Genomic DNA, 14,159 nt, shown 5'->3' with positions numbered 1-14,159 from the left:
TTTATATATATATAATATATATATACTAGCAGTTTATTATTATTATTATTATTTAAACATGGGCAACAAATACGACCTTCCCCTTTTCCAAGATGAATAATGCTGACTTCTGTAATTCCAACCAGTTACATTGCTCATAAGAGACCTAAGAGCAACTCATAAGTCTTCAACTTGTATGGACAATTAAAGAGATTTCTTTTCAACCTAAATCCTAACTGGAGCCTATATTACCAAAAGCCTTTACTATCACCTCAAGCCTCATCATTTGGTGCAAATTAAAGAAGGTCTTCATCTTCTAATCTCATGAATAGGGATTAAGAAATGGAGTAAACCTTACAGCTATTCCTTGTATTTTACAAAAGAAGAAACAGGTCTTCAGAGATAAAGTAACTTGTTCAAAGGCACAAAGCTAATAAAAATCAGAACCAGGCTTAGGTTTAGGTTCTCTGATTTCAAATCCAGTGATCTTTCCATAATACCATTCCATGTTCTCTTAGTTTTATTATTGTTTCTTTTGGTTGTTGTTTTGTTGTTGTTGTTTTATTTTTTCATGAACTACATGTACTAAATGACAAAGAACTTGATGTTCTTGGAAACAAAGAATTTTGGAGCCAAAAGTAAACTTTGTTTTACACAAACAAAACCAATGCAGCCAAGATTAGAAGGAAACAAAAAGCTGGGAAACAATTTTTATATCAAGTGTCTGAAAAAGGCCTTATTTTTCAAATATATTGATAAGTGAGGGAATCAAATTTATAAGAATACAAGTCATTCTCCACTCGATAAATTGTCGAAGGATATGAGCAAGCAGTTTTCAGATGCAGAAATCAAATCTATCTACAATCCTATGAAAAAATGCTCTAAATCAAAAGTGAACTTTGGGATTTTTTAATCCAACCCCTTCATTTTACAATTGAACTCTCATTTTATAGAATGAGAGGAGACATGTCTTGCCTAAAAGTGACCCTATAAAGTCTTAATTTTTCCTTCTTCATATTTTCCTAATGTCACACTCCTCCCAGCATGCTTTACCACTTTCCCATTCTACCTTATATTTGTGAATATGTTATATTTAACCTCCTTAAAGGCAGGTTTGTGCCATTTTCCATTACTAGATCCCCACCCTCTAGTACAATACCTTCAACAAGTACTTAATACAACTTTCTTGAACTAATGAATAAATGAGTGAAACCAGGGCTAGATCTCTGCTCTCATGATTCTCAAGACAATATTCTTTTTGCCTATTTTGAACTGCGTCCTGCATTGAAAAGGAAGAAGGGAGCTGACATTGCTTTTGAGAAACTGCCCAGTCTTTTTAATAATTCTAAGCTGCTCCCTGACACAAAAACTCACCTTTTTAATATCAGTACTCTCAACAGGATTCTTCTTGGTATGGCTCTGAACCACAGGATAGCACAATTTCCTAAGAATCAAAGCTTCAAGTAACCAAAGGGCATTAGAGAGCTACAGAGGAGAGTGGGCAGCAGTTGATGGTAGTAATTACAAATAATGCATATTATAAACAATAATTTGCACATCAGTCAATCAATCATCATTTATTAAGCACCTATCATGAGTTAGGTGCTGCTATGGGTATTGGGAATACAAAGAGAAAAAAGTAAAAGTCTCTCTTCTCAAGGAGCTATATTCTATCTATGAGAGAAAAACATGTACATTTGTACACATGTAAATACAGGGTATTCCAAAAATCTTAGGGCAGTTTTAAGCTATTAAAGTTCTTCTCCCTTTTCTTTGCAGAGTTAGAGACTATCAATATTGAACACTGTATACATTGTCAGATTTTTTAAAAAAAATATTTTTTGTTTTTCTGCACATTTTTTGGACACTTAAATTTTTTGTTGTACTATTAACCTAGTGATCCCTGAATCAGCCTGGCATCTCTCTACCTCCATCTATGGGTCTCTGTTTTTGCCCTCTGAATCAGCCCCAGATCTCAATCCCAATTGTTCACTTCCCAACCTCTTTCTTCATCCTAGAGCCTCCTCCATTACTCTGAAGGCCATCTTCCCCAAACATACATCATACTGCCACTTTTTATCCTCAACTCCTCACTCTCAAGGAACTTACACATCTACTCCATTCCCACATCTTGTGTTGTGTTCTTTTATAATAATTTACATAATATATCCCCTCTCCTACACTCACATAGTTATCTTTTTAGGCCATCATTCTCTCTCACTTGGACTGTTGTCATAACTTTCTAATTGGCCTCCCTGCCTCAAACTTCCCAATCCTTCCATACAACTAACAAAATAATTTTCCTCAATTTTTCTTGAATTTCCGACCATTTCTCTCTCTCTCTCTCTCTCTCTCTCTCTCTCTCTCTCTCTCTCTCTCTGGGTGTGTGTCTCTGTGTGTGTGTGTCTCTCTTTCTCTGTATCTCTCTGTGTCTTTCCTTTCTCAACTTTCTCAACCTTTCTCTCTCTCTCTCTCTCTCTCTCTCTCTCTCTCTCTCTCTCTCTCTCACACACACACACACACACACACACACACACACACATACACACACACTCCTATGCTTAACTTTAAAAGCTCTTTACAAACTGACCTTTTATGATATAACTTTCTTGCAGCTCTTTGAACATGACATTCTATTAACCTCCTTTGTACTAGCTATCCCCATATGTCTGAAATGCTCTCCCTTCTCACCTCTCCTCTTATTTTCCCTTTCTTCCTTCAAGATTTAGCTCAAACCCCACCTTCTGTAGGAGACCTTTCTTATCCCTCCCACTTTCTAATCCCTGATCAATTAGTGTCTGATTACCCTCCATTTATGTATATTATATGTATTTTTATTTTGTTTTCTCTTCTACCAGAATGAGAGCTCAGTATTTTTCCTTTCTTTGCATTCTCATTGCTTAGCTCAATGCCTGGCACCTAAAGTACATGCCCAACCATATTACCCCCTTGCCACTCAATAAACTCCAGGGGCTCCCTCTCACCTCCAGGATCAAATGCAAAATCTTCTGTTTGAATTTCAAAGCTTTTCATCACCTAGATCTCTTTTATTTTTTAAATCTTCTTACACCTTGTTCCCCACCACAGAGAGACACAGAATTCTTTGATTCAGTAATACTGGTCTTCTGGCTCTTCTATCAACAATACATTTCATCTCTTGGCTTGTGGCATTTTTCATAGCTATGCCCCTATGCCTGAAATATTCTCCCTCTTTATCCCTGCTTAATGGGTTCCCAAATTCTTTAATTTTTGATTTTTAAATTTTTATTCATTTTAAATTTGAATACAAAATGAAAAAAAGGAAAAAAAAAAGAACAGTACCATATACAGAGCAGAACATGAGAGGATTCAACATAAAATAATAAATTTCCATTTCACAAAAATCCTATGTTATACATCCTACACATTGTTTTCAAAGCAACGCTGTTTTTCTGTGCTTCTTTCTAGGTTTGCTTTTGTTCTCTTCTGTATACTTTTTATTTTTATTTTTTCCCTCCTTCCCCCACTCCCATCCCAGAGAAAGCTACAGTTAAATGAAAATATGTATATATAGATATAGATATGTTTACATACATATATATACACACACACATATACTATGAGTACTTTGTCAGTTCTTTCACTAGAAGTGGGATAGCATCTTTCTTCATAAGTCCAAGTCTTGCCTTCTTTTTCTAAATCAACCAGCTCGTTATTTCTTATATCACACCAGTATTCCATCACAATCATATACCACAGTTTATCTAGCCATTCCTCAATTGAAAAACATCTATCATTTTAGCCAATCTGGGGTGTAAAATGATACCTCAAAGTTATTTTAATATGCATATTTCTAATCAATAATAATTTAGAGCATTTTGTCACATAAATATATGATCTTGATTTCTTCATAAAAAACTGCCTTTTCATATCCTTTGATCATTTATCAATTAAGGTTTGACTCATATTCTCATCAATTTGACAAAGTTCTCTGTATATTTGAGTCTCCTGATGAAGAGATTGTCTATGGAAGGATTTTTTCTACTTTCCTTCTAATCTTGGCTACATTGATTTTATTTATGTAAGACCTGTAAATTTAAAATAATTGAAACCATCCATTTTGCACCTCAACAATGCTTTCCATGTCTTGTTTGTTCACATATTATTCTCCCAACTTTTGGGAACTTCCATCTTTTACAGGAAGTCTTTTGTAATCCTCTTTCATTCTAGTGCCTCCCCTCTCTTATTTCCTATTTGATATAGCATATTTGTGTAATAATTTGTTTGCTTTCTCCCCCATTTAATTGCAAACTCTTTGGAGTTAGAGATTGTCTTTTGCCTCCTTTTGGAGCTTTGGTGTTTAGCACAGTGCTTGAAACATAGTGGGTGCTTAATAAATGTTTATTGACTGATTTAATAAGTGCTTTATAAATTCCTGTTCACTCAGACTGAGTGATTATAATAAATAGTTCTCTAGAAGAAGAGGGAAAGCTATACATTGGGAAGGGGCAGCTAGATGGTACAATGAATAGTGTGGTGGAATTGGAATACAGATGATTCCTTTTCCTGAATACAAATCTGGCCTCAGATACTTATTAGCTGTGACCGTGGATAAGCCATTTAATCCTGTTTGCCTCTGTTCCTTGATCTGTAAAATGAACTGGAAAAGGAAATGGCAAACTACTCCAATATCTTTGCTGAAAAAATACCACATGGGGTTATAAAAATTTGGATTTGACTTAAAAACAACAAAGCATTGGAAAATGTGATTCAAAATTAAAAGACGTTAATAACCTACATTTTAAGAACTGTCTTAAAGCACTATATGTTATTCCTAACATTTAAATTATGTACATATTCGTCTCTATCTTTAAAATGATGTTATCAATGTTTTTTTTTTTTTTTTTCTAATTTGAGGCAATTGGGGTTAAGTGACTAGTTTAGGATCACATAGCTAGTAAGTGTTAAACATCTGAGGCTGGATTTGAATTCAGGTTTTCTTGACTTTATGGTAAGTACTCTATCTACCTATGCCATCTAGCTGTCCCTCAGTGGTCTTATTTCTTACACAAACCAATATGGTAGAAAAGACCAACAACCTTTTCTCCACGGGCATATAGACTTCAGAGGTGATAGGTTTATTTTTATCTGAGACTGATTGGCATAACCTGTTTTGCTGCTAAAATTATCAGGGATCAGTTATCAAATAACAATAAAATAAAATAGGACTTCTGGCATGTCAAGCCTACCAAGCCATCCGAATGGATAAATCCTTTATTTAGTTTCCTTTGGGATCTTATACCACATCCTCCTTTATTATCCTTTAGGAAGGAAGATTCTAGCTTCCTTATAATATAATACAAGTTCAGAATTTAAAGTGATCTCAGATGTCATCATACTTGGCCCTTGCTTGATTAGGAATTCCTTTACAATATTTCTAACAAATGGTCATCTAACGTTTGCTTAGCTCCATTAGATGGCAACTTTTTTCAGTATCTCTGCCACCTATGTGCTCTTTAAATACTGATCAACACATAGTAGGTGCTTTAAAAGTATCTATTGACTGACTGGCTATTGGAGAACTTATTTTCTCTGTTGGTAGCCCATTTCATTTGGGAAAACCTGTAATTACCTCTCTTTCTATCCATTACTCCTAGCTAGCCTCTCAATGGATAATCAGAATAAGACAAATCCTTCTTTCCCAGTGATAAACCTTCAAATATTTAAAGGTAGCTACCATGTCTGTCTTGAGTCCCTGCCTTTTTTTGTTCTATATCCTCAATTCCCTCAGTAGTTTTTTATGGGTCATGATTTCCAGTTCATTCTTCCCACATCTCCACCTGTAGATTTGTCAACCTCCTTCCTAAACTTTGAATTGAACATAATACTCCAAATGTGATTGGAAAGACCAAAGTACAATGTGTAAAGGGCTGAAACTTTTAGTTGATACACTGAGGACAGACAATTGAGCACTTAAGGCTAACCACCGATTAGACAATATTCTATTAGCATATGCTTGGAAAATAGCCCTTCCCACTATTCTGTGCTGGTTCAATCTTTTGGTGTATATAGAGAATTGTGAGAAGGATTAGGAGGTGGAGTAAGATAAGCCAGAGTTACTTTGGTGGTAGATGAAGACAAGGAAGGTGCTGTGTCCATCCTGTTCACTTCTACCCCTAAAGATCAAGAATAAATATTAAGGACTTTTGCTTATCCTGATTCTGGCTGATTCTAAGGTATCCAAGGTGCTAACTTGGTCTTCACATTTGGTGCCCAACATGTGGACCAAGGACCCTAATTTCACTGAAGAAATCCCCAGTGACCAGGAAATAGGGTGAGTATTTTAATAGACAAACAGGGAACTTACTTTGTTTAGGGCTAAACTAGTAATCTTTTCTAGTTGAAATGGGGCAGATATTAGGAAAAGATTCTCCCCCATCCCCAGCCCCACCTCCACCCCTGCCTTAAAGGGGCATTATAGAAAGCATACTTAAGTTGATCTAGGAGCAAGACTTAATTGTAACTTGGAAGCAGATCACTAGACTCTTGGGTACCTTAGAGTGCCCTTGGTTCTTAAAGAAAGAAGAAATAGGGCCAGATAATTGGAAACTAGTAGGAGATCAACTATGTGACTACTACAATGATAAAGATCCTCATTCAATTTCCAAGGAAACATTCTATATATACAACATAATACAATTGGCCTTAAAGAATCCTGCAAGTTATAGAAAAAAGAAAAGTTTTAAGAACAGCCAGATGAGGAAGTGTGAGGAAAAAGAGGAAGACAAAGAACAGATTAATGGCAATATCACCAGAAGGCATGAGGGGTTAAGTGAGGTTCAAGGGCATGGGTAATCCTTGCTTTCACAAGGCAGCTTAAACCTGGAGCAGATTATTGACATACCCCCATCAACTCTACCTTCCAGGATGGAGAGAGGAGGAATAGTGGGAGGGGCAGTGATATCACCAATACCTCCCCCCCCAGCAATCACCCCCTCCTCTGACTAGATTGCAAAAGGCACTACTTAAAACCACAGAAGAAAGGCAGAATACAGCTGATTTGAGAATAGAAATGTATCCTGTGATTCAACAGTTTAACTGTTCAGGTCAAGAAAGTAGAAGATATACTCCTTTTGATATAGAAATCCTCAAAGACCTGAAAAAGGCTTGCACGCTTTATGGGGCTACATCAGCTTATGTTAAGAATTTGGCCTAGTAAGTCTTAACCCCTAGAGACTGGAAATCTATATCAAGGACATGCTTAGAACCAGGACAAAACTTGTTGTGGCTTTCTGAATATAGTGAGCTCTGTAGGATACAAGCCCAACAAAATAGTCATAGTGGAGTTAATCCTCCAATCACCTATGACCAACTAACAGGTGTAGGTTCTTATGCAGAAATTTCAGTACAGATTAATTACCTCATAGCAACATATCAGCAAATTGCTGCTACTGCTATCAAAGCATGGACTTTTCTCCCCAGTAAAAATGACAAGGGAGAGGCCTTCACAAAAAATAGCACAAGGGCCAAATGAATCCTTTGCTGATTTTGTGGGATATTTGCAGATAGCTGTCATACGAACTAATGGTGAAAATGCCATAACAGAAATTATAAGGCAACTTGCTAAAGAAAATACTAATGAGGTTTGTAGAAGAATTATACTAGGACTAGGCAAGGATGGCTCCTTTGAGGAGATCATATGACACTGTGCCACAGTGGGCACAAATACCTTTTATAGCCAGGCTATGATGCAGACTTCCCAAGATACAAACATGGAAAGACAGGTCCCTTTTGGCAAGGGACTTCCAGAGAGATTAATCAATGCTTTCAATGTGGTAAAGTAGGGCATCTGAAAGCTCAATGTTGGCATAGAGACAGAGTGAGAAAACAGGGTGGGAGAACAAGACCCAATACCCCATGTCCAAAATGCAAAAGAGGCTTCCATTGGGCCTCAGAATATAGACTGATTCAGGGAAACAGGATGAGGGGCCCAGCCCCAGGGCCCAAGGCAAAAAATGCTTGGGGCATGATGGCAGCCAATGCTACACCCAGAGAGCCTTTAGAAGTTCAATACCCAGACATGACCAATCAGCCAGGAAGCAATCTGATGGGAGAAAGGGATTACACAATAAATCAGCCAGGAAGCAACCTGATGGGAGAAAGCAATTACAATTGGGGAGAATGAGTTGTATGCAAATGGAACAACTGAGATACCCCCTAGAGAAGTGAAATCTGTTCCTCTCCAGCCTATGAATCCCTTGCCTCCAGGCACAGTAGGCCTGACCATTTCACCTCCTGAGAGTGCTTACAAAACAGTGTCCATCCATACACTTATGTGGGAAACTGGGGAATGTGTAGATAATATCTCAGTCACTAATACAGGCAGACAGTGCTTGACTTATCGATCAGGAGAAGTAGTAGCATCAGGTTTACTGATACAGACTCCTAATAAGCAATCTGGTGATAGTCACCCAGATTCTGACTCCAAGCAAAAAAATCCAGGAATATACTGGATAGCAGCTGTGACCTATGGTCACTGTCTATATAGATGGCATACTATTAGGAGGATTGGTAGACACTGGTGTAGATCGTACAGTCATCAGAGGTGCCAACTGGCCCAGTCACTGGCCAAAGATTAAGGCAGACACACATCTGGCGTAGGAGGATCAATAGTAGCTGAAGTTAGTGCTACCCCTTTGAGATAGACTTTTGAAAGCAAAACAAGAGTTTTTACTCCTTTTATAGTTGAAAAAATCCCCATCAATCTGTGGGGAAGAGACATTTTACAACAATTAGGATTAAAAATGAGTACCTCGGTTTTTTTGGCAGGGCTGCTATTGAAGGCCTATCCAATGGAAAACTGATATACCAGTGTGGATAGAACAGTGGCTCTTAGGTAGCGATAAAATTCAGGCCTTATTAGATATAATACAGGAGCAACTTGACCAAGGACACTTACAACCTTGTCTAAGTCCTTGGAATTTCCTTGTATTTGTTGTAAGAAAGAAATCTGGAAAATGGAGGATATTGACTGATTTAAGAAAGATAAATGAACAGATAGAAACTATGGGAACTCTTCTGCCTGGACTTCCATCTCCTACTCACTTGCCTAGAGAATGGCCTCTTTGGGTCATAAATATTAAGGATTGTTTCTATCCTATCCTTCTGGATAAGGGGGATATGAAAAGATTTGCCTTTTCAATGCCCAGTGTTAACTTAGCTGAGGCTTATAAAAGATATGAATGGACAGTTTTGCCACAGGGAATGAAAAACAGCCCCACTATGTGTCAAATGTATGTTGCTGCTGCTCCTCCAATAAGAAAAGATTTTCCAAAAGTAATATTATTATATTACATGGATGATATATTGGGATGTGCACCTGAGGAACAAACATTAAAAGCATGACTACAAAAGACCATAGAAACACTAAGGAACTACAAATTGCACATAGCTCCAGAAAAAATCCAAAGACATGCTCCTTTTCAATATTTAGGATACAAAGTATATCCTAAGGTGCTTATAGTACAAAAACTGTCCTTAAGAACAGAAAAGCTAAACACCTTAAATAACTTTCAGAAATTGATAGGAGACATCCAATGGATGCATCCAGTGTTAGGCTTGACTACCTATCAATTGCAACCATTATATGACATTTTAAGGGGAAACAGTGCTTTAAACTCACCATGCCAGCTTACAAAAGAAGCTCAAGAAGCTTTGAGAGAAGTTGAACTGGCTTTATCCAATGTGGTTGGTCATCTGTCTTTTATCTATGTTGTGGTAGTCACTTTTTCAGGATTCACTTTTGCAATACCAGCAGCAAAAGAGACAGCCCGAGTAGTCACTGAATTCCTTATCCAAGCATTTGCAATTATGGGTGTGCCATAAACAATAAAACAAACAATGGATCTGCATATACTTCTAAACATTTTGAACACTTTTGTGCACAGTATAAGATTTTACACACCACTGGCATACCCTTTAATTCTCAAGGACAGGCAATAGTAGAGAGGAGAAACAGAGACATTAAGGTGCTCCTGCAAAAGCAAAAGAAAGGGGGAACCACAGGTAACCCTAGAGAACTTCTAAATCTAGCTCTTTGTACTATTAACTTCTTGATTTTTGACAAAGATGCACTGGCTCTGGCAGACAGGTTTTATAACCCACCAGAAGGGCAGTGTCCAGTGCAAGCAGCTCCACTATTTTTAGATAATCACCAGGTGATGTAGAGAGACCCAGAAAGTGGTGAATGGAAAGGACCAGATAGGCTAACTGCTTGGGGGAGAGGATTTGCTTGTATCTCTACAGATGGAGAAGGAATCAGATGGGTGACAATGAGCCATATTCGTCTTGTCCATCACAGAGAGACAGAGCAGACCCTTGAAAGAGAAGACTCAAGAAACATCGGATGGTTCCATCGTTGACTGTGCCCACAACTGAAAGAGCATGGCAGTTATGACGTTTGATTCATAGACATCAAAGATTGTTGGATTTCAAAACCCTCAGGAATCATTGGAATCCCTGAGACATGATACACTGTTGTAGGACTTGAAAACCCTCAGGAATCATTGAATTCTCTGAGACATGATAAGACTGTTGTAGGACTTGAAAACCCTCAGGAATCACTGGATTCTCTGAGACATGATAAGATTGTTGTAGAACTTGAAATCCCTCAGGAATCATTGAATTCTCTGAGACATGATAAGACTGTTTCAGGACTTCAAAATCTGCAGGAATCATTAGATTTCTTAACACATAAAAGACTGTTGCAGTCTTGCAAAACTTGCGGGGATCACTGGATTCCCTGACACGTGAAGCAATGGACAATAGATTGGTTTTGGACTATCTCTTGGTTGCTGAAGAAGGCATATGTGTGACTGCTGTTTACATACCCCCTTTCTAGGACTTCTGGAAATTTTTTACAGCACCATGTTGACTTATAGTGTTTGTTATATCACTACTTACATGTACAATTCATGTTTGTTACACCACATTGAGCCTGCACTGGCTGTGGGGAGGGTCATCATTAGTAGCCTGTGCGTTGTTGCTATGTGCTTGTGTAATACTCCCATGCTGATGGGTTTGTGCATACCTGTTTCTAATAAGATCCTTCAACCAAAAACCTGCTAGCAACCCCCACTTCCCTTTGGTGCTTTTCATCTCTCTTCCTGAGAAGGGGATGTGGATGGGGGAGGGGGGAAGCATGATCACCTCCTTTTTGGTGTTTTTACCTCCTTTTCGGTGTTTTCACCTCCTTTCCTGAGAAGTCAGGGAAGGCTTCATCACCTCCTTTTGTGGGCTCTCACCTCCCTGAGAAGTCAGGGATGGCGTGACCACTTGTGTTCTAAAACAAAAGAAAGTAGAAGATGTAAAGGGCTGAAACTCTGAGTTGATGCACTGAGGACAGACAACTGAGCACTTAAAGCTAGCTACTGATCGGTACTCTATTAGCATATGCTTGGAAAATGGCCCTTCCCACTATTCTGTGCTGGTTTAAACTTTTGTTGTATATGGAGAATTGTGGGAAGGATTAGGGGGTGGAGTAAAACAAGCCAAAGTCACTTTGGCGGTACAGGAAGAGAAGGAAGGTTTTGCATCCATCCTGTTCACTTCTATCCCTAAAGACCAAGGACTTTTGCTTATCCTGACTCTGGCTGATTCCAAGGTATCCAGGGTGGTAACCTGGTCTTCACAAAAGTGAAATTGTAATTTCTATCATTTTGGATATTTTACCTTTTCAATGAATCTTCAGATCATACTAGGATTTTAAAAAACATCCATGTTGTACTATAAATCTAGCAGAGCACTAAAATGTTCAGTTCTTTTTCTCATGAAATGTTTTCTAATTTAATTCTAAGGGGGAATCTTACAAGGAAATTTTAAAGTATAGGTGAGGAATGGAGAAAATGTTGTAGGAGTATGAAGAAGTCTAGAGGAATGCAGTCCAGTGGGAAATGAAGAGGTAACTGACCCAGCTGTCACTTAACTCTCCTTCCCCCATTTCTCTATTATTGTTCACATTTGTTACTTTTGAAGGCACAATGATTTCCCAGTCACTTAAGTTAGACAGTCTTATCATTTATTAAGCACCTACTTACTATATGTCAGGGGCTATGTAAAACACTAGGGATAAAAAAATTAAAAAAAAACACAGGATAGTCCTTTTTCTCAAGAAACTCATTGTCTAATGGGGAGAAAATTTGCAACCAACCATGTACAAATATGCTATCTCCAAGATAAATTGGAGAAAATTCAGAGGAAGGCTCTAGAATTAAAAAGGAAAAGCCTTCTGTAGGAATAATTTTAAGCTGGCACTTGATGAAAGTCAGAGGCAGCTAGTTGGCACAGGAGATAGAATGTTGGGTCTAGAATCAAGAAGACTCATCTTTCTGAATTCAAATTCAAATTCCTTAGACACTAACTATGTAACCTTGAGCAAATTACTTTATTCCATTTGCCTCAGTTTCCTCATCTGTAAAATGAGCTAGAGACAGAAATGGCAAACCATTTCCAATATCTTTGCCAAGAAAACCCCAAATGGGGAGTTAAAAAACAACAATAACAACTGAAGGTATCTAGGAAATTGAGTTAATGAAGGAAAAAAATTCTAAACACATGGAGCAGTCAGGGAAACTGCCTTGATTTAGGAGATGATGGCAAGTCTTATACCAAGAACATCCTGTTTTATTCAATACCAACCAATCTCCAGCTAGTAGACATCCATAATGTGATTTTTTTTTTATTAACTGCAAAAGATATTTTTGTATATATGGGACCTTCTCTCTATTTTCCTATTCTTAATTGCATATGACTAGATGTGATATCATAGGGTTCTGTACCTTTCATGATACCTTGTACTATAATTTTATTATTTTTGAACTCTTCTCTTATATTCACTTGAGTTTCCTTATACCCCATTAAATTATGAGCTCCTTAAAGGCAAGGCATGGTTTTTCTTGTTCCTTCCTTTGTTGCCTTTCTTTGTATCCCCTACTTAATAGAATACTTAGAACTTATTAGGTGATTAATAAATGTTTATTTTTTATTTATATTCCCCTTGCTAGGATTGGTTCTAGAGTCTGGGAATAAGACTGAGGAGACCAGTAGAAGTCAATTTGCCCCATTTATAAAAGTTAAAAGGATCTGAGGACAGGATAGCATATAGATCAGGAAAGGTATTCCAGGTTCAACATCATCACTGCTCTTCATCACCAAACCATCATTGGACTGAAAGCCATACCAGTAAAAGGCTACTGAGAGTCAGGCATTGAGCCAAAGCCCAGGCTGAAGCCAGAGCCAGAGCCTTTTGAATTCTAAGAAACCCTGAACAGGGACAACTTGCCAAACTAATCTCCTGGTCGGCCAATCTGAAACCAGGCCAAATTGGGCCTGGGCCTGAGAGGGATCCTCTCTCAGCAGAGCAGGCAGAGGCCCGTGAGGAGTGAGAAGAATGGAAGACAAATGAGAATTGAACATTTAAGTGATTGCAGCACCAACTTATATAATCAAGAAAAGCAGAATTCTAAGAGCCACCAAGAAGGAAAAGACTAAAGTAATTTAAAATTTGTTTTTAAAATACATTCAAATGCTTCATCCTATATCCTGAGAAGACATGACTTTTGATCCCATTGACAAAAAAAAAGACAGCTCTGGCTAATCAACTGTACTGATGCTTAATACTATGATATCCATAGGCTCAAACTTCTCAAAAGAATTCATATAAAATAGTGAGACTGGCCCAAGCAAAGAAAAACTGGGATGAAACTGAAAAACTTGGAAAGTTCTGATAATCTTTTTAAGGGGGAGGCAATGTCATTTGGGCAAATCACTTCACCTTTGCTCAGTTTCCTCATCTGTAAAATGGAGATACTAATACACTTATCTCCCAGAGTTGTTGTAAGTATCAAATGACACATTATTTATAAACAGTGCTTGGCACCATAATAGGTACTATACAAATAAATGCTAGTTGTTTTTAATGTTATTATTTCACACAGAAAGTCCACCAAATTAAAATTGCTTTATATTCCATTTCCTAATGTTGTTACGCAATTACATCTTTATTCATTAATTAAAAAATATAAGCTCAGTATAGAGTCTATCCTGACCAACAATTGGTTTCTGTAATAAAAACTGGCCAAACCAGTTGAACAATCCTACAAATCCTATACTTTTAAATGACCTGATCTTCAGGCCTCCTTACT

This window comes from Antechinus flavipes, chromosome 1 (assembly GCF_016432865.1).
Source record: "Antechinus flavipes isolate AdamAnt ecotype Samford, QLD, Australia chromosome 1, AdamAnt_v2, whole genome shotgun sequence".
NCBI classification, from domain to species: Eukaryota; Metazoa; Chordata; class Mammalia; order Dasyuromorphia; family Dasyuridae; genus Antechinus; species Antechinus flavipes.
The sequence above is the reverse complement of the archived record's forward strand: the minus strand, read 5'-3'. Positions refer to the sequence as shown.